The sequence below is a fragment of the Oncorhynchus gorbuscha genome, linkage group LG03 (genome assembly GCF_021184085.1).
Source record: "Oncorhynchus gorbuscha isolate QuinsamMale2020 ecotype Even-year linkage group LG03, OgorEven_v1.0, whole genome shotgun sequence".
Lineage (NCBI taxonomy): Eukaryota > Metazoa > Chordata > Actinopteri > Salmoniformes > Salmonidae > Oncorhynchus > Oncorhynchus gorbuscha.
Genome location: NC_060175.1, coordinates 69,705,249 through 69,731,112, shown reverse-complemented (window position 1 = coordinate 69,731,112; position 25,864 = coordinate 69,705,249). Strand labels below are relative to the sequence as shown.

General features: G+C 46.3%; 1 pseudogene; it reads left to right on the top strand.

The window, feature by feature from the left end:
• Positions 1-725: 725 nt before the first annotated feature.
• Positions 726-25,592, top strand: LOC124021609 (annotated as a pseudogene).
• Positions 25,593-25,864: the final 272 nt, after the last annotated feature.

The following is a 25,864-nucleotide window of genomic DNA, read 5'->3' as shown; positions in this document are numbered from 1 at the left end:
GCCGCTGTGGCAAGCTGTCAAGTGATGGCATTCCTCAATATGACACTTTCAGTACATTCGTCTGTGTTGCCCAGGCGGCTGGACGCCACGGTGGATGTTTAGAGCGTGTTGTTATGGCAACGGAGCTGTGATGGCTGGATCGTGCAGCACAGGGAGGCAGAGGACGGATGAGGAGGAGACGTATATGATGATGATTCCCGAAGTTCACGGTCAGGAGTCATCAGAATGATTTTTCCTCCAGGGATTCTAGGAGCCATTTGACATCATCAAATCAAATGAAATGTATTGGTCACATACACATGGTTAGTAGATGTTATTGCGAGTATAGCGAATGCGAAATGCAACATGTGAGTTGGGAATGTGGTGTCAATAGGACAGCGAGCCACAGACGGTAGCACAAGAAGAAAAGGCAAACGGTTGGATACAAACACCCATGTTTTAAGTGAGTCTAGCCTTCCAATGCTAAGATACTCACATGATATTCTTCTTTTGACTCACAGATGGCGTCACTCATTCGTTCTGAGGGGCGACTGCAAGTTCACACCCCCTCCTGGCTTACCCTACCGCCCTCCTTCCCTCGACCCCCACACACCCCCTCCCCAGCGTGTCTCTGGTTCGCTAGTTGCTATTTACCTCTGTGTTAATCCACACCCCCTCCCTCCCTCTTTCTCGCTCAATCCCGCTCTCTCACTCCTCCCCTTATTCCCTCAAAGCCAGCAGGCTGCTATTCGATACAGACGGCTTGCTACATGATCTCCTGGAAAACACTGTTCCGCATCTCTCTTGCCACTCGATGGCCAGGCCTTTGTAGATTATACACCAAGCGGAAGAGAGATGCCAGCGCCAGGACATTGACTCCTTTCCTCCTTCTGCTTCCCCCTCCCCTTCCTTAATCTCCCACCTCTTGATCTCTACCCACCCCCCCGTGCCCTCTCCTGTCCTGTGCCCCCTTCCTCCCAACCTCCCCCTCCCCTACCCTACCTAAAGTCCTACTCTCCCTCTTACCCCCTTGACAATGTTACCATGCATTAACTGGCTTCAGCCTTTCCTTGCCTTGCTTTCTTCCACCTTGCTGACTCGGGGCCACAACTGTCCGTCCAGCTGCCTGTGTCCAGACCACCACACCGTGGACTGCCAGGGCCAAGGTCTCACCCGCCTCCCAAGCCCCATCCCCCCTGGATGTCCGGCGCCTCCTGCTCTCTGACAACTGGATTCCCTTGATCCCCTCGGATTTCCTGGTTCTATACAGCGACCTGGTCTACCTGGACCTGAGGAACAACTCCCTGTCTGGGCTGGAGCCTGGCACCCTCAGCACATCGTCCCGCCTGGTCTTCCTGGACCTGGGCAGCAACAACCTGACAGAGATCCAGTCAGAGACCTTTGGAGAGTCCAGGAGCCTGATTAAGTTGCGGCTGGGAAACAACCCCTATCTTAGCCAAGTGGAGGAGGACGCTTTCCTGGGTCTCACCTCGCTGCGGGTGCTGGAACTGGAGAGAAACGGCCTGCAGGGGCTGGACGTGGAGGTGCTGGAGCCTTTAACCTCACTCCGGGTGCTGCGCCTGGAGGGCAACCCCTGGGTGTGCAACTGTCACTTTGGTAAACTCTTTGTGTGGCTGATGGAGAACCGCCACAAGCTTCCAACGGGTATGTAATCTGCTTAGCAGCACGTTAACATCTTTGCCTGTGCTAGGACATATACAACCACTATTTTGTCAGCCCACTTGTTTTTGATTCAAACAACTCACTATAAGCCAATCGTCTACAGAATTAGAATCCAAAACTGCACAGTACACTGAAAGACAGATAACGTAACGTGCATAACAGTGTTTAGTATGAAATATCTCTACACTGTGTGTCTACAAATATGGTTCCTCCTCTTTATTTTAAATGGTCTAATATCGAGTAAAGAGCTATTGGCGAACAACCTCATCGTCATTTATTTCATGTGCAGTTTGTTGCTCATACTACTGATAATTCTGTATAGATATGGACAGTTCAATGCTGTCACAAGATCACTCTGAAACATCTTGATAAGTATTAGAAAGAGAAAAGATAATTCTGGAAGATGAGTGGAGGGTCCCAGATTACAGATTCCAGATTGTGTCTGAATAATGAATTCACCATATGCCTCATTAGAGTGTGTTCTCAGATATTATACTCGATATTGTGGTGGACACACTCTTACACAAAAAGGTGCTATCTAGAACCTAAAAGGTTTAATTGGCTGTCCCCATAGGAGAACCCTTTGAAGAACCCTGCTTGTGTGTGTGTATGTTTGTATGTGCATGTTCTAAAATCACAACAAGGAGACTGTTTATTGACACTATCCAGGTTTCATACTCAAAAACTGCACTCTTAAAAAAAACATTCTTACTCTCATGTAAGAACCCTTTTTGGGTTCCATGTAGAACTCTTTTGACTCCAGGTAAAACTATTTTGGGTTCCATGTAGAACCCTTTCCACTTTTTTTCTAAGAGTGCAGTGTTTGAGTATGAAACCTGGATAGTGTCAATAAACAGTCTCCTTGTTGTGATTTCAGAACATGCACACGCACACACACACACAAGCAGGGTTCTTCAAAGGGTTCTCCTATGGGGACAGCCAATTAAACCTTGTAGGCTCTAGATAGCACATTTCTTTTGTAAGAGTGTGTCCACCAAAATATCGAGTGGTTAGATCGCATGTAAGATCTTCAAGATGAAAAAGATATGAGGCCAGGGAATCAAATTCAATGGGATCTGAATCACTTGATTGATCATAATATGCCCGCATTGTTTATGTAATTACAGACAATAAGCATTATACATATTTACATTTACATTTAAGTCATTTAGCAGACGCTCTTATCCAGAGCGACTTACAAATTGGTGCATTCACCTTATGACATCCAGTGGAACAGCCACTTTACAATAGTGCATCAAAATATTTTAAGGGGGGGGGGTGAGAAGGATTACTTTATCCTATCCTAGGTATTCCTTAAAGAGGTGGGGTTTCAGGTGTCTCTGGAAGGTGGTGATTGACTCCGCTGTCCTGGCGTCGTGAGGGAGTTTGTTCCACCATTGGGGAGCCAGAGCAGCGAACAGTTTTGACTGGGCTGAGCGGGAACTGTACTTCCTCAGTGGTAGGGAGGCGAGCAGGCCAGAGGTGGATGAACGTAGTGCCCTTATTTGGGTGTAGGGCCTGTTCACAGCCTGGAGGTACTGAGGTGCCGTTCCCCTCACAGCTCCGTAGGCAAGCACCATGGTCTTGTAGCGGATGCGAGCTTCAACTGGAAGCCAGTGGAGAGAGCGGAGGAGCGGGGTGACGTGAGAGAACTTGGGAAGGTTGAACACTAGACGGGCTGCGGCGTTCTGGATGAGTTGTAGGGGTTTAATGGCACAGGCAGGGAGCCCAGCCAACAGCGAGTTGCAGTAATCCAGACGGGAGATGACAAGTGCCTGGATTAGGACCTGCGCCGCTTCCTGTGTGAGGCAGGGTCGTACTCTGCGGATGTTGTAGAGCATGAACCTACAGGAACGGGCCACCGCCTTGATGTTAGTTGAGAACGACAGGGTGTTGTCCAGGATCACGCCAAGGTTCTTAGCACTCTGGGAGGAGGACACAATGGAGTTGTCAACCGTGATGGCGAGATCATGGAACGGGCAGTCCTTCCCCGGGAGGAAGAGCAGCTCCGTCTTGCCGAAGTTCAGCTTGAGGTGGTGATCCGTCATCCACACTGATATGTCTGCCAGACATGCAGAGATGCGATTCGCCACCTGGTCATCAGAAGGGGGAAAGGAGAAGATATATATAGCTTCTGATCCACACTCTGTAGTGTTGCCATATATATAGACAATGAGGGTATTGTCTATATAAATCTTCCTTGTTTGCAGTGCTGACAGGTTATTGCCACGCAGTATATGCTCACTCTCATTCTCCGGAGATCCAGTGCTATGGTGAACTCTGACCTGAGCAAACGCTCTGTGAGTGGAAGTCCAACTCCATATTTACATATTAACTGCTTCCCAAGAGAGTTAGGCTAGTGCTACTTCACCCTCTTACATCTTTATTCAGGGCCATACAAATGAGGTACACCAATGTCAGCTGGAATTAGGGCCTGTATTGAAGTAAGCTATGTGGGTACATCCCTTTCCCCTTTATAGCGTACTACTTTTGACCAGGGTTCATTAGGAATAGGGTGCCATTTGGGACACAGCCTATGTTATTACAGTACGCTAATCAAAGCAACAGGGTGTTCCATGGATCATATCAATTGATCAAATTGGCACATTGGCAATCTTCACAGTGGATTTCACTTCAAAAGCTGTGCCCTGGGCTCCAGGTTATAGTAACAAAATGATTTGGGGGCACATTAACACCTAGTTTTCAGTGAGCACAGACACATATACACACCAACACTATGGTGCTTCCTACATGCTCTTTTATAGGCCTTAGCAACTGTAGGCTCTGGCCTCTACTGTATGTTGACCTAAAGGACATGTGGGTTGTACAGTGTATTTGACACACAGGCAGACTTACTCCTTCCCATTGCCTTTAGGAGAAACTCGTTGAATGCCATAATCATCTTTTCATCATTCTGACAAGGGGGCAGACTAGAAACATGGACCGGAGTTTATACACCAGGAAGAAATGGAGCTCTGATGGATTAGGCTAAACGAGACCTTTCCTCACTGATTACTCAATTCCTGACTCTCTGAGGCAAATCACAATCAATGTTCTTGTGTGAACTACAGCCGTGAACAAACTGGAGAATGAAGGGCACGGAATAATGGACCACTTGCTGAACTGGACACTTCCACAGAGCCATTCAATCAAGCCCAGTCACTGGGTTTGTGGGATAAGTCAAAAACGTAATTTTCTCTTGGACACTGTAATTTCATTGGACACCGTAATTTCACTGACCCAAACAGTAACAACTTTCTTTTCCCCACTTTGCTGTCAGGGACATTGCTCTGTCAGATCCTGATTGAGATCGTCTTGATCTGTTAGGCATCTGAGAACGTGAATAGACACATTGAAGCCTAGTGTACTCCCAGGTACTGTATCAACAAGATGCAACAAAGCTCAGATAAAGGGGCAACTGCAATTGGCAGATACGTTTTTTTCTTTCTTGTAAATTAATATACCCATTGATTCTTGAAGAAGATAACCACTCTGTTAATGTTTGAGCCTCAGATTGCCCGTTTAAGACGCATTCACTGGGGATATATCACGAACGGTGCCTGTAGGTGAATGTGTGTAATCACACTACAGCATAGGTCAAGGATGAACAATCAGCATCTATTATTCACAACTACACTTCATTTGATACTGATGACAGCATGCCATTGACACTGACATTATCTAGTCTAATGTTCCAACACTGTAAAAGATACTCCATCGCTCTGCGAGTGACACACGGTGCGTGGGTAAAATCAGCAGGGAAGCCAAGCCCCCCCCCCCCCCCCTCACCCCCCAAAATAGCCATATTACAATCTACAGTGCCTTCGGAAAAGTATTCAGGCCCCTTGACTTTTTCCACATTTTGTTATGTTACAGCCTTATTCTAAAATCGATTAAATTGTTTCCCCCCCTCATCAATCTACACACAATACCCCACATTGACAAATATTTTACAGAAGTATTCAGACCCTTTATTCAGTACTTTGTTGAAGCACCTTTGGCAGCGATTACAGCATCGAGTCTTCTTGGGTATGATGCTTCAAGCGTGCCTGTCACGCCCTGACCTTAGAGAGCCGTTTTATTACTCTATTTGGTTAGGTCAGGATGTGATGTGATGTGGGGTGGGCATTCTATGTTTTGTATTTCTGTGTGGTTGGCCGAGTGTGGTTCCCAAACAGAGGCAGCTGTCTATCGTTGTCTCTGATTGTGGGTAGTTGTCTTTGTTAGTGGCCTGTACAGCCCTAGTAAGCTTCACGTTAGTTTTTGTTGTTTCTTGTTTTGTTGGCGACATTTATAATAAAGTAAAATGTACGCTCACAACGTTGTGACAGTGCTACACCTGTATTTCTGTAGTTTCTCCCATTCTTCTATACAGATCCTCTCAAGCTCTGCCAGGTTGGATGGGGAGCGTTGCAGCACAGCTATTTTCAGGTCTCTCCAGAGATGTTTCAATCAGGTCCGGGCTCTGGCTGGGCCACTCAAGGACATTCCGAGACTTGTTCCGAAGCCACTCCTGCGTTGTCTTGGCACTGTGCAGATGGTTGTCCTTCTTGAAGGTTCTCCCACCTCCACAGTGGAACTCTGGAGCTCTTGCTTACCTCCCTGACCAAGGCCCTTCCCACCCGATTGTCCAGTTTGGTCGGGTGGACAGCTCTAGGAAGAGTCTTTATGGTTACAAACGTCTTCCATTTAAGAATGATAGAGGCCACTGTGTTCTTTGGGAACTTCAATGCCGCAGACATGTTTTGGTACCCTTTCTCAGATCTGTTTTAAAAACTTGTTTTTGCTTTGTCATTGTGAGCTATTGTGTGTAGATCGCTGAAGATTTTATTTATTTAATCAATTTGAGAATAAGGTTGTAAGGTAACAAATATTGAAAAAAATCAAGTGGTCTGACTACTTTCCAAAGGCACTGTATGTGTTGTGATAATTGCATTGTTGTGAGTAAGACCTTTGAGACCTGTGAGTAAGACCTTTGAGCCGATGTGAGTAAGACCTTTAAACAGCTCAACATACACAAGGCTGCGGGGCCAGACGGATTACCAGGATGTGTGCTCCGGGCATGTGCTGATCAACTGGCACACCTCACTGACATTTTCAACCTCAAACTGAGTCTGTAATTCCAACATGTTTCAAGCAGACCACCATAGTCCCTGTGCCCAAGAGCATGTAGAGATGAAGTGCATTGAACGGTTGGTCATGGCTCACATCAACACCAATATCCCAGAAACCCTTGACCCACACCAATTTGCATACCGCACCAACAGGATGCATGCCCTGTCCCCTCCTGTACTCACTGTTCACTCATGACTGCATGGCCAGGCATGACTCCAACACCATCATCAAGTTTGCCGATGACACAACAGTGGTAGGCCTGATCACCAACAACGATGAGACAGCCTATAGGGAGGAGGTCAGAGACTTGGCCATGTGGTGCCAGGACAACAACCTCTCCCTCAACGTGATCAAGACAAAGGAGATGATTGTGGACTACAGGAAAAGTAGGACCGTGCAAGCCCCCATTCTCATCGATAGGGTTGCAGTGGAGCAGGGTGAGAGCTTCATGTTACTTGGTGTCCACATCACCAACAAACTATCATGATCCAAATACACTAAGACAGTTGTGAAGAGGGCACGACAAAGCCTATTCCCCCTCAGGAGACTGAAAAGATTTGGCATGGGTCCTCAGATGGTCAAAAGGTTCGAGAGCATCCTGACTGGTTGCAGCACTGCCTGGTATGGCAATTACTCGGCCTCCGACCGCAAGGTACTACAGAGGGTAGTGCATACGGCCCAGTACATCACTGGAGCCAAGCTTCCTGCCATCCAGGACCACTTTACCAGGCGGTGTCAGAGGAAGGCCGTAAAAATTGACAAAGACTCTCTGCTACTGCACAGCAAGCAGTACCGGAGAGCCAAGTCTAGGTTCAAAAGGATTCTTAACAGATTCTAACCCCAAGCCATAAGACTCCTGAACAGCTAATCAAAGGGCTACCCAGAGCCCTATTTTACGCTGCTGCTACTCTCTGTTTATAATCTATGCATAGTCACTTTAACTCTACCTACATGTACCTATTACCTCAATTACCTCAACTAACCGGTGCCCCCGCACATTGACTCTGTACCGGTACCCCCTGTATATAGCCTCGCTATTGTTATTTTACAGCTGCCGTTTCATTATTTGTTACTTTTATTTTCTATTTTTTACTTATCTATTATTTTCTTAAAACTTCTTAAAGCATGGTTGGTTAAGGGCTTATAAGTAAGCATTTCGGCGTAAGGTCTACACCTGTTGTATTCGGTGCATGTGACACATACAATTTGATTTAATTTGATTTTATAAGCAGCGTCAGACAATGTAGGCATTATGTTACACAACCCTTCCCCACCCCCAAACTCATCACCACCAACACCGAAACCATACATCTCATACATCTCTCCATCTATTTGCAATTTAGCATTCTGGTCCTCTCCACAGATAGAGCCAGAGACAGAGACAGAGAAAGAGAGAGCAGGACAGCCAGTGTCTGGGCTGAGCTTGTTGTGCTGCATGGTGAGATGAGAGGAGAGCCACGTGACTGGAATATCACAGAGCGATGAGGTCACTGAATCTTTCCGCATGTGGAAAACCCCTTCTGGTCTGACTGTGACTCACCACACACACACACACACACGCACGCACACACACACACACACACACACACGCACGCACGCACGCACGCACACACACACACACACACACACACACACACGTGCACACACACACACACACGTGCACACACACACACACACACACACACACACACACACACACACACACACACACACACACACACACACACACACACACACACACACACACACACACACACACACACACACACACACACACACACACACTTGATAATGATGTATTCTGACTGCTGACCACAGCAGCTACAAACACAGGCATGCCAAAATGGAGCATCCGAAACTGCCTTTATTATCATGACTGAGGTACACCATATGTGATTTTAGATTAATGTTTTATATTGAATACCTTTTCCAAAAACAGCTAATACCGATTGAATTTTAAATAATTCTGATTAGTACATTAGTGGAATAGATTGGGTTATTTTACTAGGAAACCATAGCCCTATTGATGCCCCTTATGATTATAAGTAAAATAATCCACAGTATAATCTATTTATCCTCATAATTTCAATTTGATCAGATAATTTGGTACTGTTCCATTATTATCTGTTACAGTGTATGATTTTATTTTATTCTGGTATGATATGTAATCCCCAGAGTGCAAATATAAGTCTATTTCTTGTTCTGCACACTTCTGTTTTTATCATGCAATAATTGAAAGGTTTTATTAGTCATATGTACAGGATACACATGGCACACACCATCCAACTAAATGCTTTCTTTCTGGTTCCTTCTTGACAATACAACAACAATAAGAAATAGTAAAAGATAAGAACACAAACATAGTACAGTAAATGGCTGAGTAGAATATATATATATTTTTTGCATAAGTATAATATAGGATGGCACAATTTATAGTCCAATATTTGCACGTGTTTTGCAGGAGGGGGGATTGGGTGGAAGGTGTTTAATTGTGCATTATTTAGCAATAATAATAGGAGTCTGGTAGGAGTTGTGACTCTTTTGATTTGGTGTGTGTGTGTGTCCTGGTGTGTGTACCATTGTGCTTGTCCTCCCTAGTGAAGGACTCATCATTGTTGGTTATTAGGCCTAAAATGTGGTGCCATGTTGTTTGTGTGCACCTGTAGGTGTGTGATATTGAATATCCCTTTGAGCATGGTGATGTCAGAAGTTTGTGTGTACATTTGAGTGACATCCTAGTAAACATTCCCTGTTTTAGGTCAGACCAGAAGGGGTTTTCCACATGCGGAAAGATTCAGTGACCTCATCGCTCTGTGATATTCCAGTCACGTGGCTCTCCTCTCATCTCACCATGCAGCACAACAAGCTCAGCCCTAAAAAAGTACAATCTTTGTCCCCATGTGCAGTTACAAACCGTAGTCTGGCTTTTTTATGGCGGTTTTGGAGCAGTGGCCTCTTCTTTGCTGAGCGGCCTTTCAGGTTATGTCGATATAGGACTCATTTTACCGTGGATATAGATACTTTTGTACCTGTTTCCTCCAGCATCTTCACAACATCCTTTGCCGTTGTTCTGGGATTGATTTGCACTTTTCGCACCAAACTACATTCATCTCTAGGAGACAGAAAACATCTCCGCCCTGAACGGTATGACGGCTGTGTGGTCCCATGGTGTTTATACTTGTGTACTATTGTTTGTACAGATGAATGTGGTACCTTCAGGCGTTTGGAAATTGCTCCCAAGGATGAACCAGACTTGTGGAGGTCTACAACTGTTTTCTTAGGTCTTGGCTGATTTCTTTAGATTTTCCCATGATGTCAAGCAAAGAGGCACTGCGTTTGAAGGTAGGCCTTGAAATACATCAACAGGTACACCTCCAATTGACTCAAATTATGTCAATTAGCCTATCAGAAGCCATGACATCATTTTCTGGAATTTTCCAAGCTGTTTAAAGGCACAGTCAACTTAGTGTATGTAAACTTCTGACCCACCGGAATTGTGATACAGTTAATTATAAGTGAAATAATCTCTTTGTAAACAATTGTTTTAAAAATGACTTGTGTCATGTACAAAGTAGATGTCCTAACTGACTTGCCAAAACTATAGTTTGTTAACAATACATTTGTGGAGGGTTTGAAAAACAAGTTTTAATGACTCCAACCTAAGTGTATGTAAACGTCTGACTTCAACTGTATATTAATTAGACTTTGGATGGTGTATGAAAACACCCAGTCACTGCAAAGATACAGTTATCCTTTCTAACTCAGTAGCTGGAGAGGAAGGAAACCGCTTAGGGATTTCACCGAGGCCAATTATGACTTTAAAACGGTTACAGTGTTTAATGTCTGTGATTGGAGAAAACTGAGGATGGACAATTGTAGTTACTCCACAATACTAACCTAAATGACAGAGTGAAAAGAAGAACACAAGAACCTGTACAGAACACAAATATTCCAAAACATGCATCATGTTTGCAATAAGGCACTAAAATAAAACAGCAAAAAATGTGTCAAAGAAATTAACTTCATGTCCTGAATAAAATCATTATGTTTGAGGCAACTCTTCATATTTTCAAGCATGGTAGTGGCTTCATCATGTTATGGGTATGCTTGTCATCGGCAAGGACTAGGGAGTTCTTTTTAGGACAAAAATCAACTGAAAATATAGCTAACCATAGGAAACTGGAGTTGCTTACCAAGATGACATAGAATTTCCCTGAGTGGATTAGTTACAGTTTTGACTTAATAAATCGGCTTGAAAACCTATGGCAAGACTTGAAAATGGTTGTCTAGCAATGATCAACAGCCAACTTGACAGAGCATGAATAATTTTAAAAAGAATAATGTGCAAATATTGTACAGTGCAAAGCTCGTAGAAATTTTCCCAGAAAGACTCACAGCTGTAATCTCTGCCAATACCATTTCGCTTGCCTCCTCCCTAGAGAAGGACTCATCATTGTTGGTTATTAGGCCTAAAATCGTGGTGCCATGTTGTTTGCCTCGCAAAGAAGGGCACCTGTAGGTAGAGGAGTTAAAATAAAACAGCAGATATTGAATATCCCTTTGAGCATGGTGATGTCAGAAGTTTACATACACCTCAGCCAAATACATTTAAACTCAGTTTTTCACAATTCCTGACATTTAATCCTAGTAAACATTCCCTGTTTTAGCTCAGTTAGGATTACCACTTTATTTCAAGAATGTGAAATGTCAGAATAATAGTATAGAGACTGATTTATTTCAGCATTGATTTATTTCACCACATTCCCAGTGGGTCAGATATTTCCATACACTCAATTAGTATTTGGTAGAATTGCCTTTAAATTGTTTAACTTAGGTCAAACGTTTCAGGTAGACTTCCACAAGCTTCCCACAATAAGTTGGGTGAATTTTGACCCATTCCTACTGACAGAGCTGGTGTAACTGACTCAGGTTTGTAGGCCTCCTTGCTCGCACACACTTTTTCTGCCCACAAATTTCCTATAGGATTGAGGTCTAGGGAGTTCAAAGCTCGTAGAAATTTTCCAAGAAAGACTCACAGCTGTAATCTCTGCCAAAGATGATTTTAACATATATTGACTCAGGGGTGTGAATACTTATGTAAATGAGATATTTATGTATTTCATTTTCAATAAATCTGTCTCTGTTCTATTATTACCCAGGGGGTTGATCTGGTGTCTGCTAGTAATACACTGGTTGGAGCAGATTGCTATCTTCCTTCTGTATAAACCAAAGCAGATAGATCTGATTGCAAACATGGACATTTCACAAACAAATATTTGCCTTGGAGAGGTGAATAAAGAAAAGTTGGAGAAAATCCTAAGGAAAAACCTTATATGGGGAATTATGTAACAGGAGTCACGTGTGTCTGTGACAGGTGTTCAGTGAAGCTCTTTAAATCACACCAAACGACGACACAGGGAACGCAGCCTGGCACGAAGCACATGTATTTATATGGCTATTAAAAGAAAATCATGAATTCCTGTGGAGTGTTAAGTGTTGATTTATGGCAATGTGGTTCTCTGTTGCAGTGAGTAAATCCAACACTTGTGTCATGCAGGTGAATGAGGACCCAAAAGCGACTTGGCGAAAACAGAGTATTTAATCCAGAATAAACTTTACAAAACAAAAAGCATAATACTACACGTAAAGACAAGAACAGACTGGAGACTTGATCGAGAAATGCAGGTTGCCTCGGGAAGGCACTTGAACCTAGCAGACTCAGACACCTGCTCACCACGCAGCATCTGAGGGAAACACGACACGACAGGGCAAAACATTGACACAGCACGGTGAATTATAAATGAGGATCCGACAGGGCAGGTACGGGAAACAAGGAGTGAAATAGGGACTCTAATCAGGGAAAAGGATCGGGAACAGGTGTGGGAAGACTAAATGATGATTAGGGGAATAGGAACAGCTGGGAGCAGGAACGGAACGATAGAGAGAAGAGAGAGCGAGAGAGTGAGAGAGGGAGGGGGAGAGAGAGGGATAGAAAGAGGGAAAGAACCTAATAAGACCAGCAGAGGGAAACGAATAGAATGGGAAGCACAGGGACAAGACAAGATAATAAATGACAAAACATGACAGTACCCCCCCCACTCACCGAGCGCCTCCTGGCGCACTCGGGGAGGAATCCTGGCGGCAACGGAGGAAATCATCAATGAGTGAACGGTCCAGCACGTCCCGAGACGGAACCCAACTCCTCTCCTCAGGACCGTAACCCTCCCAATCCACTAAGTATTGGTGACCCCGTCCCCGAGAACGCATGTCCATGATCTTATGTACCTTGTAAATAGGTGCGCTCTCGACAAGGACGGGAGGGGGGAGGGAAGACGAACGGGGGTGCGAAGAAAGGGCTTAACACAGGAGACAAGGAAGACAGGATGGACGCGACGAAGATGTCGCGGAAGAAGCAGTCGCACAGCGACAGGATTGACGACCTGGGAGACACGGAACGGACCAATGAACCGCGGAGTCAACTTACGAGAAGCTGTCGTAAGAGGAAGGTTGCGAGTGGAAAGCCACACTCTCTGGCCGCAACAATACCTAGGACTCTTAATCCTGCGTTTATTGGCGGCTCTCACAGTCTGTGCCCTGTAGCGGCAAAGTGCAGACCTCACCCTCCTCCAGGTGCGCTCACAACGTTGGACAAACGCTTGAGCGGAGGGAACGCTGGACTCGGCAAGCTGGGAAGAGAATAGAGGAGGCTGGTAACCCAGACTACTCTGAAACGGAGATAACCCGGTAGCAGACGAAGGAAGCGAATTGTGAGCGTATTCTGCCCAGGGGAGCTGTTCTGCCCAAGACGCAGGGTTTCTGAAAGAAAGGCTGCGTAGTATGCGACCAATCGTCTGATTGGCCCTCTCTGCTTGACCGTTAGACTGGGGATGAAACCCGGAAGAGAGACTGACGGACGCACCAATCAAACGACAGAACTCCCTCCAAAACTGTGACGTGAATTGCGGGCCTCTGTCTGAAACGGCGTCTAACGGGAGGCCATGAATTCTGAACACATTCTCGATAATGATTTGTGCCGTCTCCTTAGCGGAAGGAAGTTTAGCGAGGGGAATGAAATGTGCCGCCTTAGAGAACCTATCGACAACCGTAAGAATCACAGTCTTCCCCGCAGACAAAGGCAGACCGGTAATGAAGTCTAGGGCGATGTGAGACCATGGTCGAGAAGGAATGGGGAGCGGTCTGAGACGACCGGCAGGAGGAGAGTTACCCGACTTAGTCTGCGCGCAGTCCGAACAAGCAGCCACGAAACGGCGCGTGTCACGCTCCTGAGTCGGCCACCAAAATCGCTGGCGAATAGACGCAAGAGTGCCTCGAACACCGGGATGACCAGCTAACTTGGCAGAGTGAGCCCACTGAAGAACAGCCAGACGAGTGGAAACAGGAACGAAAAGGAGGTTACTAGGACAAGCGCGCGGCGACGCAGTGTGCGTGAGTGCTTGCTTAACCTGTCTTTCAATTCCCCAGACTGTCAACCCGACAACACGCCCATAAGGAAGAATCCCCTCGGGATCAGTAGAAGCCACAGAAGAACTAAACAGACGGGATAAGGCATCAGGCTTGGTGTTCTTGCTACCCGGACGGTAAGAAATCACAAACTCGAAATGAGCGAAAAACAACGCCCAACGAGCTTGACGGGCATTAAGTCGTTTGGCAGAACGGATGTACTCAAGGTTCTTATGGTCTGTCCAAACGACAAAAGGAACGGTCGCCCCCTCCAACCACTGTCGCCATTCGCCTAGAGCTAAGCGGATGGCGAGCAGTTCACGGTTACCCACATCATAGTTGCGCTCAGATGGCGACAGGCGATGAGAAAAATAAGCGCAAGGATGAACCTTATCGTCAGACTGGAAGCGCTGGGATAGAATGGCTCCCACGCCTACCTCTGAAGCGTCAACCTCGACAATGAATTGTCTAGTGACGTCAGGAGTAACGAGGATAGGAGCGGACGTAAAACGTTCTTTTAGAAGATCAAAAGCTCCCTGGGCGGAACCGGACCACTTAAAACACGTCTTGACAGAAGTAAGAGCTGTGAGAGGGGCAGCAACTTGACCGAAATTACGAATGAAACGCCGATAGAAATTAGCGAAACCTAAAAAGCGCTGCAACTCGACACGTGACCTTGGAACGGGCCAATCACTGACAGCTTGGACCTTAGCGGAATCCATCTGAATGCCTTCAGCGGAAATAACGGAACCGAGAAAAGTAACAGAGGAGACATGAAAATAACACTTCTCAGCCTTTACGTAGAGACAATTCTCTAAAAGGCGCTGTAGAACACGTCGAACGTGCTGAACATGAATCTCGAGTGACGGTGAAAAAATCAGGATATCGTCAAGATAGACAAAAACAAAGATGTTCAGCATGTCTCTCAGAACATCATTAACTAATGCCTGAAAAACAGCTGGCGCATTGGCGAGACCAAACGGCAGAACCCGGTACTCAAAATGCCCTAACGGAGTGTTAAACGCCGTTTTCCACTCGTCCCCCTCTCTGATGCGCACGAGATGGTAAGCGTTACGAAGGTCCAACTTAGTAAAGCACCTGGCTCCCTGCAGAATCTCGAAGGCTGATGACATAAGGGGAAGCGGATAACGATTCTTAACCGTTATGTCATTCAGCCCTCGATAATCCACGCAGGGGCGCAGAGTACCGTCCTTCTTCTTAACAAAAAGAACCCCGCCCCGGCCGGAGAGGAAGAAGGCACTATGGTACCGGCGTCAAGAGACACAGATAAATAATCCTCGAGAGCCTTACGTTCGGGAGCCGACAGAGAGTATAGTCTACCCCGAGGAGGAGTGGTCCCCGGAAGGAGATCAATACTACAATCATACGACCGGTGAGGAGGAAGGGAGTTGGCTCGGGACCGACTGAAGACCGTGCGCAGATCATGATATTCCTCCGGCACTCCTGTCAAATCGCCAGGTTCCTCCTGAGAAGTGGGGACAGAAGAAATGGGAGGGATGGCAGACATTAAGCACTTCACATGACAAGATACGTTCCAGGATAGGATAGAATTACAAGACCAATTAATAGAAGGATTATGACATACTAGCCAGGGATGACCCAAAACAACAGGTGTGAAAGGTGAATGAAAAATCAAAAAGAAATAGTCTCACTGTGGTTACCAGATACTGTGAGAGTTAAAGGTAGTGTCTCAAATTTGATACTGGGAAGATGACTACCATCTAAGGCAAACATGGGCGTAGGCTTGTCTAACTGTCTGAAAGGAATGTTATGTTTCCGAACCCATGCTTCGTCCATGAAACAACCCTCAGCCCCAGAGTCAATCAAGGCACTGCATGTAGCACCCGAACCGGTCCAGCGTAGATGGACCGACATAGTAGTACAAGATCTAGATGAAGAGACCTGAGTAGTAGCGCTCACCAGTAGCCCTCCGCTTACTGATGGGCTCTGGCCTCTTACTGGACATGAATTAACAAAATGTCCATCAAATCCGCAATAGAGGCACAGGCGGTTGGTGATCCTCCGTTCCCTCTCCTTAGTCGAGATGCGAATCCCTCCCAGCTGCATGGGCTCAGTCTCAGAGCCAGAGGAGGGAGATGGTTGCGATGCGGAGCAGGGAAACACCGTTGATGCGAGCTCTCTTCCACGAGCCTGGTGACGAAGATCTACCCGTCGTTCTATGCGGATGGCGAGAGCAATCAAAGAGTCCACACAGGAAGGAACCTCCCGAGAGAGAATCTCATCTTTGACCACTGTGTGGAGTCCCTCCAGAAAACGAGCGAGCAGCGCCGGCTCGTTCCAGTCACTAGAGGCAGCAAGAGTACGAAACTCTATAGAGTAATCCGTTATGGATCGATCACCTTGGCATAGGGAAGCCAGGACCCTAGAAGCCTCCCCACCAAAAACTGAACGGTCAAAAACCCGAATCATCTCCTCTTTAAAGTTCTGGTAATTGTTAGAACAATCAGCCCTTGCCTCCCAGATAGCTGTGCCCCACTCTCGGGCCCGGCCAGTAAGGAGTGAAATGACGTAAGCAACCCGAGCTCTCTCTCTAGAGTATGTGTTGGGTTGGAGAGAGAACACAATCTCACACTGGGTGAGAAAGGAGCGGCACTCAGTGGGCTGCCCGGAGTAGCAAGGTGGGTTGTTAACCCTAGGTTCTGGAGGCTCGGCAGGCCAGGAAGTAACAGGTGGCACGAGACGAAGACTCTGGAACTGTCCAGAGAGGTCGGAAACCTGAGCGGCCAGGTTCTCCACGGCATGGCGAGCAGCAGACAATTCCTGCTCGTGTCTGCCGAGCATGGCTCCTTGGATCTCGACGGCAGTGTTACGAGCGTCTGTAGTCGCTGGGTCCATTCCTCGGTCGGATCCTTCTGTCATGCAGGTGAATGAGGACCCAAAAGCGACTTGGCGAAAACAGAGTATTTAATCCAGAATAAACTTTACAAAACAAAAAGCATAATACTACACGTAAAGACAAGAACAGACTGGAGACTTGATCGAGAAATGCAGGTTGCCTCGGGAAGGCACTTGAACCTAGCAGACTCAGACACCTGCTCACCACGCAGCATCTGAGGGAAACACGACACGACAGGGCAAAACATTGACACAGCACGGTGAATTATAAATGAGGATCCGACAGGGCAGGTACGGGAAACAAGGAGTGAAATAGGGACTCTAATCAGGGAAAAGGATCGGGAACAGGTGTGGGAAGACTAAATGATGATTAGGGGAATAGGAACAGCTGGGAGCAGGAACGGAACGATAGAGAGAAGAGAGAGCGAGAGAGTGAGAGAGGGAGGGGGAGAGAGAGGGATAGAAAGAGGGAAAGAACCTAATAAGACCAGCAGAGGGAAACGAATAGAATGGGAAGCACAGGGACAAGACAAGATAATAAATGACAAAACATGACAACTTGATAGTTTATACTATTATAAGAGGGAAAACTAAACACAAACATCAAATTAATGGGGTTTTGGGACGTGATGGGATTCGATGGGTGTGGAAAATGACGAGATACGAACACACACACAATATAGTAGCTACTACTGTAGGCGTGTAGGCGTACTAGGCTATAGCTCCTGTAAGGCAAAACAATGGCACCCAGCTGGTCTCGCAGTGTCCTCACTTACACTGTTACAGTAGGAGGATATCACAGACTAGCCATTCTTGGTGGATTTCAACCACGGTCAATGCATGCCATTCCAAATTGTATGGTCAGCATGCTATTCAACAGTACTTTGAACAGACAAGACAACAATAAAAAACCTGTGTAGGCTTTTTATTCAGTCATCAGAGAGAGGTCATCTCCAACATGCATTTAGATCTGAAAGGAATTAAGAGATGCAATATGATGAAAATGCCACTAAAAACATACAGGGCAGAGTGTAGCTGTTACCTTCACTGTTAAGCTATTACCATAGTTACAGTGTTATGCAGGTGAGTAAGGACCCAAAAGCGACTTAACAGAAACAGAGTTTATTCAAGTCCAAACAGAAAATAACAAATCCTGAATCCTTAACAGGAAATGTCCAAACGGGGGAATAACAGAAATCCTCTAGTCTGTAGAGGGGAATAACAGGAGAAGCGGCCACAGACTGCAGGTCGCTTCGGGTAGGCGCAGGCCGTAGCTGACAGAGACACCTGCTCACACGCAGCATCTGATGAAGGCAAAAACACGACAGGACGAAACAAGTACACAGCGAACAGCAAACATCAAACAAGGATCCGACAAGGACAGAAGCAGAAACAGAGAGAGAAATAGGGGCTTAATCAGAGGGCAAAATAGGGGACAGGTGTGAAAGAGTAAACGAGGTAGTTAGGAGAATGAGGAACAGCTGGGAGCAGGAACGAAACGATAGAGAGAGAGGGATAGAGAGAGAGGGATAGAAACCTAATAAGACCAGCAGGGGGAAACGAATAGAAGAGAAAGCACAGTGACAAGACATGACAATATATGACAAAACATGACAGTACCCCCCCACTCACCGAGCGCCTCCTGGCGCACTCGAGGAGGAACCCTGGCGGCAACGGAGGAAATCATTGATCAACGAACGGTCCAGCACGTCCCGAGAAAGAACCCAACTCCTCTCCTCAGGACCGTAACGGGAAACGATGAAGAGGGAATCTAGTGCAATTACTATTAGAAAAATGAGACACGGGTAGAGAACTGTAAGAGTTAGAGCAATCAGGACCAAACAGGCCAGGAGAGTAACAACTAGGGACAGACTGAGACACAGCAAGGCTAAGACCAGGAACAGGAGAGAGGCGGTGGCTGTGGACAGACTGAGACACAGCAAGTGCAGGAACAGGACCAGGAGAGATGCGGTGGCTGGGGACAGACTGAGACACAGCAAGGGCAGGAGAAGAAGCAGGAAGAGAGTTACCGGACTTAGTCTGCGCGCAGTCCGAACAAGCAGCCACGAAACGGCGCGTGTCACGCTCCTGAGTAGGCCACCAAAAACGCTGGTGAATAGAAGCAAGCGTACCCCGAACGCCGGGGTGGCCAGCTAACTGGGCAGAGTGAGCCCACTGAAGAACGGCCAGACGAGTAGAAACGGGAACGAAAAGAAGGTTACTAGGACAAGCGTGCGGCGACGGAGTGTGAGTGAGTGCTTGCTTTACCTGTCTCTCAATCCCCCAGACAGTCAACCCGACAACACGCCCTTCAGGGAGAATCCCCTCGGGGTCGGTAGAGGCTACAGAAGAACTGAAGAGACGGGATAAAGCTTCAGGCTTGGTGTTCTTAGTGCCCGGACGATAAGAAATCACGAACTCGAAATGAGCGAAATACAGCGCCCAACGAGCCTGACGCGCATTAAGTCGTTTGGCAGAACGGATGTACTCAAGGTTCTTATGGTCAGTCCAAACGACAAAAGGAACGGTCGCCCCCTCCAACCACTGTCGCCATTCGCCTAGGGCTAAACGGATGGCGAGCAGTTCGCGGTTAGCCACATCATAGTTACGTTCCGACGGCGACAGGCGATGAGAAAAATACGCGCAAGGGTGGACCTTATCGTCAGTATGGGAGCGCTGGGACAGAATGGCTCCCACGCCCACCTCTGACGCGTCTACCTCGACAATGAACTGTTTAGTGACGTCAGGTGTAACAAGGATAGGAGCGGATGTTAAACGCTTCTTGAGGAGATCAGTACAACAATCATACGACCGGTGAGGAGGAAGGGAGGTGGCTCTGGACCGACTGAAGACCGTGCGCAGATCATGATATTCCTCCGGCACTCCTGTCAAATTACCAGGTTCCTCCTGTGAAGAGGGGACAGAAGAAACAGGAGGGATAGCAGACATTAAACATTTCACATGACAAGAAACGTTCCAGGATAGGATAGAATTACTAGACCAATTAATAGAAGGATTATGACACACTAGCCAGGGATGACCCAAAACAACAGGTGTAAAAGGTGAACGAAAAATCAAAAAAGAAATGGTCTCACTATGGTTACCAGATACTGTGAGTGTTAAAGGTAGTGTTTCACATAATATACTGGGGAGAGGACTACCATCCAAGGCGAACATGGCCGTGGGCTCCCCTAACTGTCTGAGAGGAATGTCATGTTCCCGAGCCCATGCTTCGTCCATAAAACAGCCCTCCGCCCCAGAGTCTATTAATGCACTGCAGGAAGCTGCCGAACCGGTCCAGCGTAGATGGACCGACAAGGTAGTACAGGAACTTGACGGAGAGGACTGAGTAGTAGCGCTTACCAGTAGCCCTCCGCTTACTGATGAGCTCTGGCCTTTAACTGGACATGAAATGACAAAATGACCAGCGGAACCGCAATAGAGACAGAGGCGGTTGGTGATTCTCCGTTCCCTCTCCTTAGTCGAGATGCGAATACCCCCCAGCTGCATGGGCTCAACACCTGAGCCAGTGGGGGAAGATGGTAGTGTCGGGGAGAGGGGGGACACAGTTAACGCGAGCTCTCTTCCATGAGCTCGGTGACGAAGATCTACCCGTCGTTCAATGCGAATAGCGAGTTCAATCAAAGAATCCACGCTGGATGGAACCTCCCGGGAGAGAATCTCATCCTTAACCTTAGCGTGGAGTCCCTCCAGAAACCGAGCGAGCAACGCCTGCTCGTTCCAGTTACTGGAGGCAGCAAGAGTGCGAAACTCTATAGAGTAATCCGTTATGGATCGATTACCTTGACATAGGGAAGACAGGGACCAGGAAGCTTCTTTCCCAAAAACAGAACGATCAAAAACCCGTATCGTCTCCTCCTTACAGTTCTGATACTGGTTAGTACACTCAGCCCTTGCCTCCCAGATAGCCGTGCCCCACTCCCGAGCCCGTCCAGTAAGGAGAGATATGACGTAGGCGATACGAGCAATACCCCTGGAGTACGTGTGGGGCTGGAGAGAGAACACTATATCACACTGGGTAAGGAACGAGCGACATTCAGTGGGCTCCCCAGAGTAACACGGTGGGTTATTAATTCTGGGCTCCGGAGACCCGGAAGCCCAGGAGGTAACCGGTGGATCGAGGCGGAGATTGTGAATCTCCTCCGAGAGGCCGGAGACTTGGGCGGCCAGGGTCTCAACGGCATGTCGAGCAGCAGACAATTCCTGTTCGTGTCTGCCTAGCATCGCTCCCTGGAACTCGACAGCAGAGTAGAGAGAATCCGTAGTCGCTGGGTCCATTCTTGGTCGGATCCTTCTGTTATGCAGGTGAGTGGGGACCCAAAAGCGACTTAACAGAAACAGAGTTTATTCAAGTCCAAACAGAAAATAACAAATCCTGAATCCTTAACAGGAAATGTCCAAACGGGGAATAACAGAAATCCTCTAGTCTGTAGAGGGGAATAACAGGAGAAGCAGCCACAGACTGCAGGTCGCTTCGGGTAGGCGCAGGCCGTAGCTGACAGAGACACCTGCTCACACGCAGCATCTGATGAAGGCAAAAACACGACAGGACGGAACAAGTACACAGCGAACAGCAAACATCAAACAAGGATCCGACAAGGACAGAAGCAGAAACAGAGAGAGAAATAGGGACTTAATCAGAGGGCAAAATAGGGGACAGGTGTGAAAGAGTAAACGAGGTAGTTAGGAGAATGAGGAACAGCTGGGAGCAGGAACGAAACGATAGAGAGAGAGGGATAGAGAGAGAGGGATAGAAACCTAATAAGACCAGCAGGGGGAAACGAATAGAAGAGAAAGCACAGGGACAAGACATGACAATATATGACAAAACATGACATACAGTCCATTCAGAGAGTATTCAGACCCCTTTACTTTTTCCACATTTTGTTACATTACAGCCTTATTCTAAAATGGATTCAATAGTTGTTTCCCCTCATTAATCTACACACAATACCCCATAATGACAAAGCAAAAACAGGTTAGAAATGTTTGTGAAAGTATTAAACATAAAAAATGAAATATGACATTTACATAACTATTCTGACTCTCTCCCAAATACTTTGTTGAAGCACATTTGTCAGCGATTACAGCCTCGAGTCTTATTGGGTATGACGCTACAAGCTTGGTACACCTGTATTTGGGGAGTTTCTCCTATTTGTCTTTGCAGATCCTCTCAAGCTCTGTCAGGTTGGATGGGGAGCGTCGCTGCACAGCTATTTTCAGGTCTCTCCAGAGATGTTCAATCAGGTCTGGGCTCTTGCTGGGCCACTCAAGGACATTCAGAGACTTGTCCCGAAGCCACTCCTGCGATGTCTTGGCTGTGCGCTTAGGGTCATTGTCCTGTTGAAAGGTGAACCTTCGCCCCAGTCTGAGGTCCTGAGCGCTCTTGAGCAGGTTTTCATCAAGGATCTCTCTGTACATTGCTCTGTTCATCTTTCTCTCGATGCTGACCAGTCTCTTCATGGTTTGAGAGTCCTTTAGGTGCCTTTTGGCAAACTCCGAGTGGGCTTTCATGTGCCTTTTACTGAGGAGTGGCTTCCGTCTGGCCACTCTACCATAAAGGCCTGATTGGTGGAGTGCTGCAGAGATGGTTGTCCTTCTGGAAGGTTCTCCCATCTCCACAGAGGAACTCTGGAGCTCTGTCAGAGTGACCATCGGGTTCTTGGTCACATCCCTGACCATGGCCCTTCTCCCCCGATTGCCCAGTTTGGCCGGGTGGCCAGCTCTAGGAAGAGTCTTGGTGGTTCCATTTAAGAATGACGGAGGCCACTGTGTTCTTGGGGACCTTCAATGCTGCAGATTTGTTTTTGTTAGCCTTCCCCAGATCTGTGCCTCGACACAATCCTGTCTCTGAGCTCTACAGACAATTCCTTTGACCTCATGGCTTGGTTTTTGCTCTGACATGCACTGTCAACTGTGGGACCTTATATAGACAGGTGTGTGCCTTTCCAAATCAAGTCCTATCAATTGGATTTACCACAGGTCTACTCCAATCAAATTGTAGAATCATCACAAGGATGATCAATTTAAACAGGATGCACCTGAGCTCAATTTCGAGTGTCCTAGCAAATGGTCTGAATGCTTATGTGAACAAGGTATTTCATTTTCAAAAAATTATAAAAACCTGTTTTCACTTTGTCATTATGGGGTATTGTGTGTAGTTTATTTAATCAATTTAGAATAAAGCTGTAACGTAATAAAATGTGGAAAAAGGGAAGGGGTCTGAATTCATTCAGAATACACTGTATATATTTAAATTAATTTCAGATCTACACTGTGTACAGGCTGGGGTTTATTTGGGATTGGACCATAGAGTGACTGTGATCCAGACTGTTTTCTCTCTCTCTCTCTCCTCTCAGGTATGGAAGGGTTGGAGTGCTCCCTCCCCATGGACGGGAGTCTTATGTCTCTGAGTCTGCTCTCTGAGGCCAGTTTCCGGGAGTGCCGGGGCTACCTCTCCCTCACGGATATCCTCATAGTCATCTTCTCGGGGATCTCCGTCTCTGTGGTAGCCATCATAGCCAGTTTCTTTCTGGCCTCTATGGTCCACTGCTTCCAGCGCCTGGGCAAAGCCGGTCAGGCAGACGAGGAGGAGGGCAACGACTGAGGGAGAGAAAGAGCGTGATCTGGGACCAGATTCAGTATCACTGCAGACATTGCAGACCCTGACTACATACCTTGTAAGAGGGCCAGGAAGAAGGGCAGGAAAATGGAAGAGTAAGTCAAGGACAACAAGGGAGTATTTGGCCCAGGAATTGGGCCAAAAGGCTCTTACCATGTGAATTCCTGCTCGCTGCATTGGTGGCAGTCAGAGGCACACCTGGAGGGGTGCTAGGGCAGTGGGTTAAACCGTACGCTTGAATAATACAAAAGTTTTCTTAGCACTGCCTTAGTGTACACAGCCTTACTACCTTACTTTGGAGAGATCCTCCAGCATTCCCTTGAAATCGTAGTACTATATTTGGGCTGTACTTTAAGTCTAACATGAGGTAAAATTACTTGCACCACCCTGTCAAATAGGACTATTCCTCTGCTGCCAGGGGCAAACAGATTCTTTGAGATCTGGGTTGAGCTGAGAGGTAAAAGGGCAGAGAGGAGGACAAGGGACAGGCACACTGGAGTCTAATACATAACTATGTCCATTGCAGTGATTTGAGTAGCAACCTACTTAACCTCTGTTTACCAAAGAGCAGGCTGAATGAGAAGATTCTATTGTTACAATATAGAACACAGAAACGGGATGGCGTGAGCAATCAACATGGATGTTAGACTAAACTGTGACACAAACTCTCAAATGCAAAATCAAGTAAATATGGAGGATGTTGTTACAATATCTGTTTTTGGAGCACAAATGTAGCCTGACTATGTTTGGCGAGACAACGCCCTAAGGAGTTGGCAAGAGAGCACTGGCACTTAGGCTAGCACAAATGTAATATTGGTTAAAAAACAATCACACATTAGGTACAGTATACTGTATAGCAAAATATGCTAAAATAACCTGCCATTTATGACCCACAAATGTAACTATGGAAATAATTATATTATACAGCTTGTACTGTAAGTGGACCAATGTATTTTTCCTGTTTCAGGCATAATTATTTTATTTATTTTTTACATTTGAACAAAAGGTTTATATTGATATTGAAGCTTTTGGTGATGTTTTTTTTTTTTTTTGTACAAATGAAGTCTTCTCTTGTTTGTCTGGGGATTTCACATGGTAACAGTATTGTCACATCGGCAAAAACTCTAATTCCAAGCTAAGAGGGCTAAGGTAAAAATTAATTCAGTGTTTAGTCGTCTTGATCATCCTTGATGTTTGGGCCTTCCAGCCATTTCCTGTGTCGGTCTTTATATCCTCAATAGACCAGCAGCTAGTAGCAGCCCGGTGAAATTGATGAATGAATGCTATAGGTCAATGATGTCACGTGTATTGTTTGGCTAAGAGAATAGTGAAACAACTGGTAGATCATAAATGAAAACCAGCATAGTCACAGATGCTTCAAGACCTGAGTTTTGAGCGGGTGTCCACCTGCCTCACTTATGTTACTTCAGTCAAACTGTATCTGTCTCTGGCGCTTGTAACCCAGCAATGAGATTTGCTGGCGCTTGCAACCGACCAATGAGATTTGCTGGCGCTTGTAACCCACCAATGAGATTTGAGATCCCAAAAACAGATGAAAGGGCTTTATTTTCTGTCATGATGCACCATAACAAACACCTTGAAAAGATCATCATGGGGTTGCAAAGTGCAATATAACAAAAATGTAAAGAGATCAAATAAAGTGGTAAAATACACACACTAACTTTGCTTTAAAACGTTGATTTCACATACCTGTCTTGTTTCTTTGAATGAAGACATCGGTCAAATATATTTTTATTTTATTGATTTAACTCTTATCTAACAAGGTGTCTTAATGGAGAACCAATTCTCATTTGCAATAATAACCCTATGGAACAAGAAACCCCCTGCTACACATGTGTAATGTAATGGTATTTATCTCTGTCAAACAAAACTTTTACATGTCAACACGGAGCACTTCTTTCACATGCAACACAACCTATATATGGTTGAAAAATCCCACTTCCGTTTCATATTGTTTGAAATTGTGGCCTGTAGAAATGTCCTATTTCTCTAGTCGAGTCTCATGGATGTATACCCACATACAGTAGCATCTTACAGAGAAGAGCGGATGTTCCTGTCCAACCAAAGGATCCCATATGTGGCCAA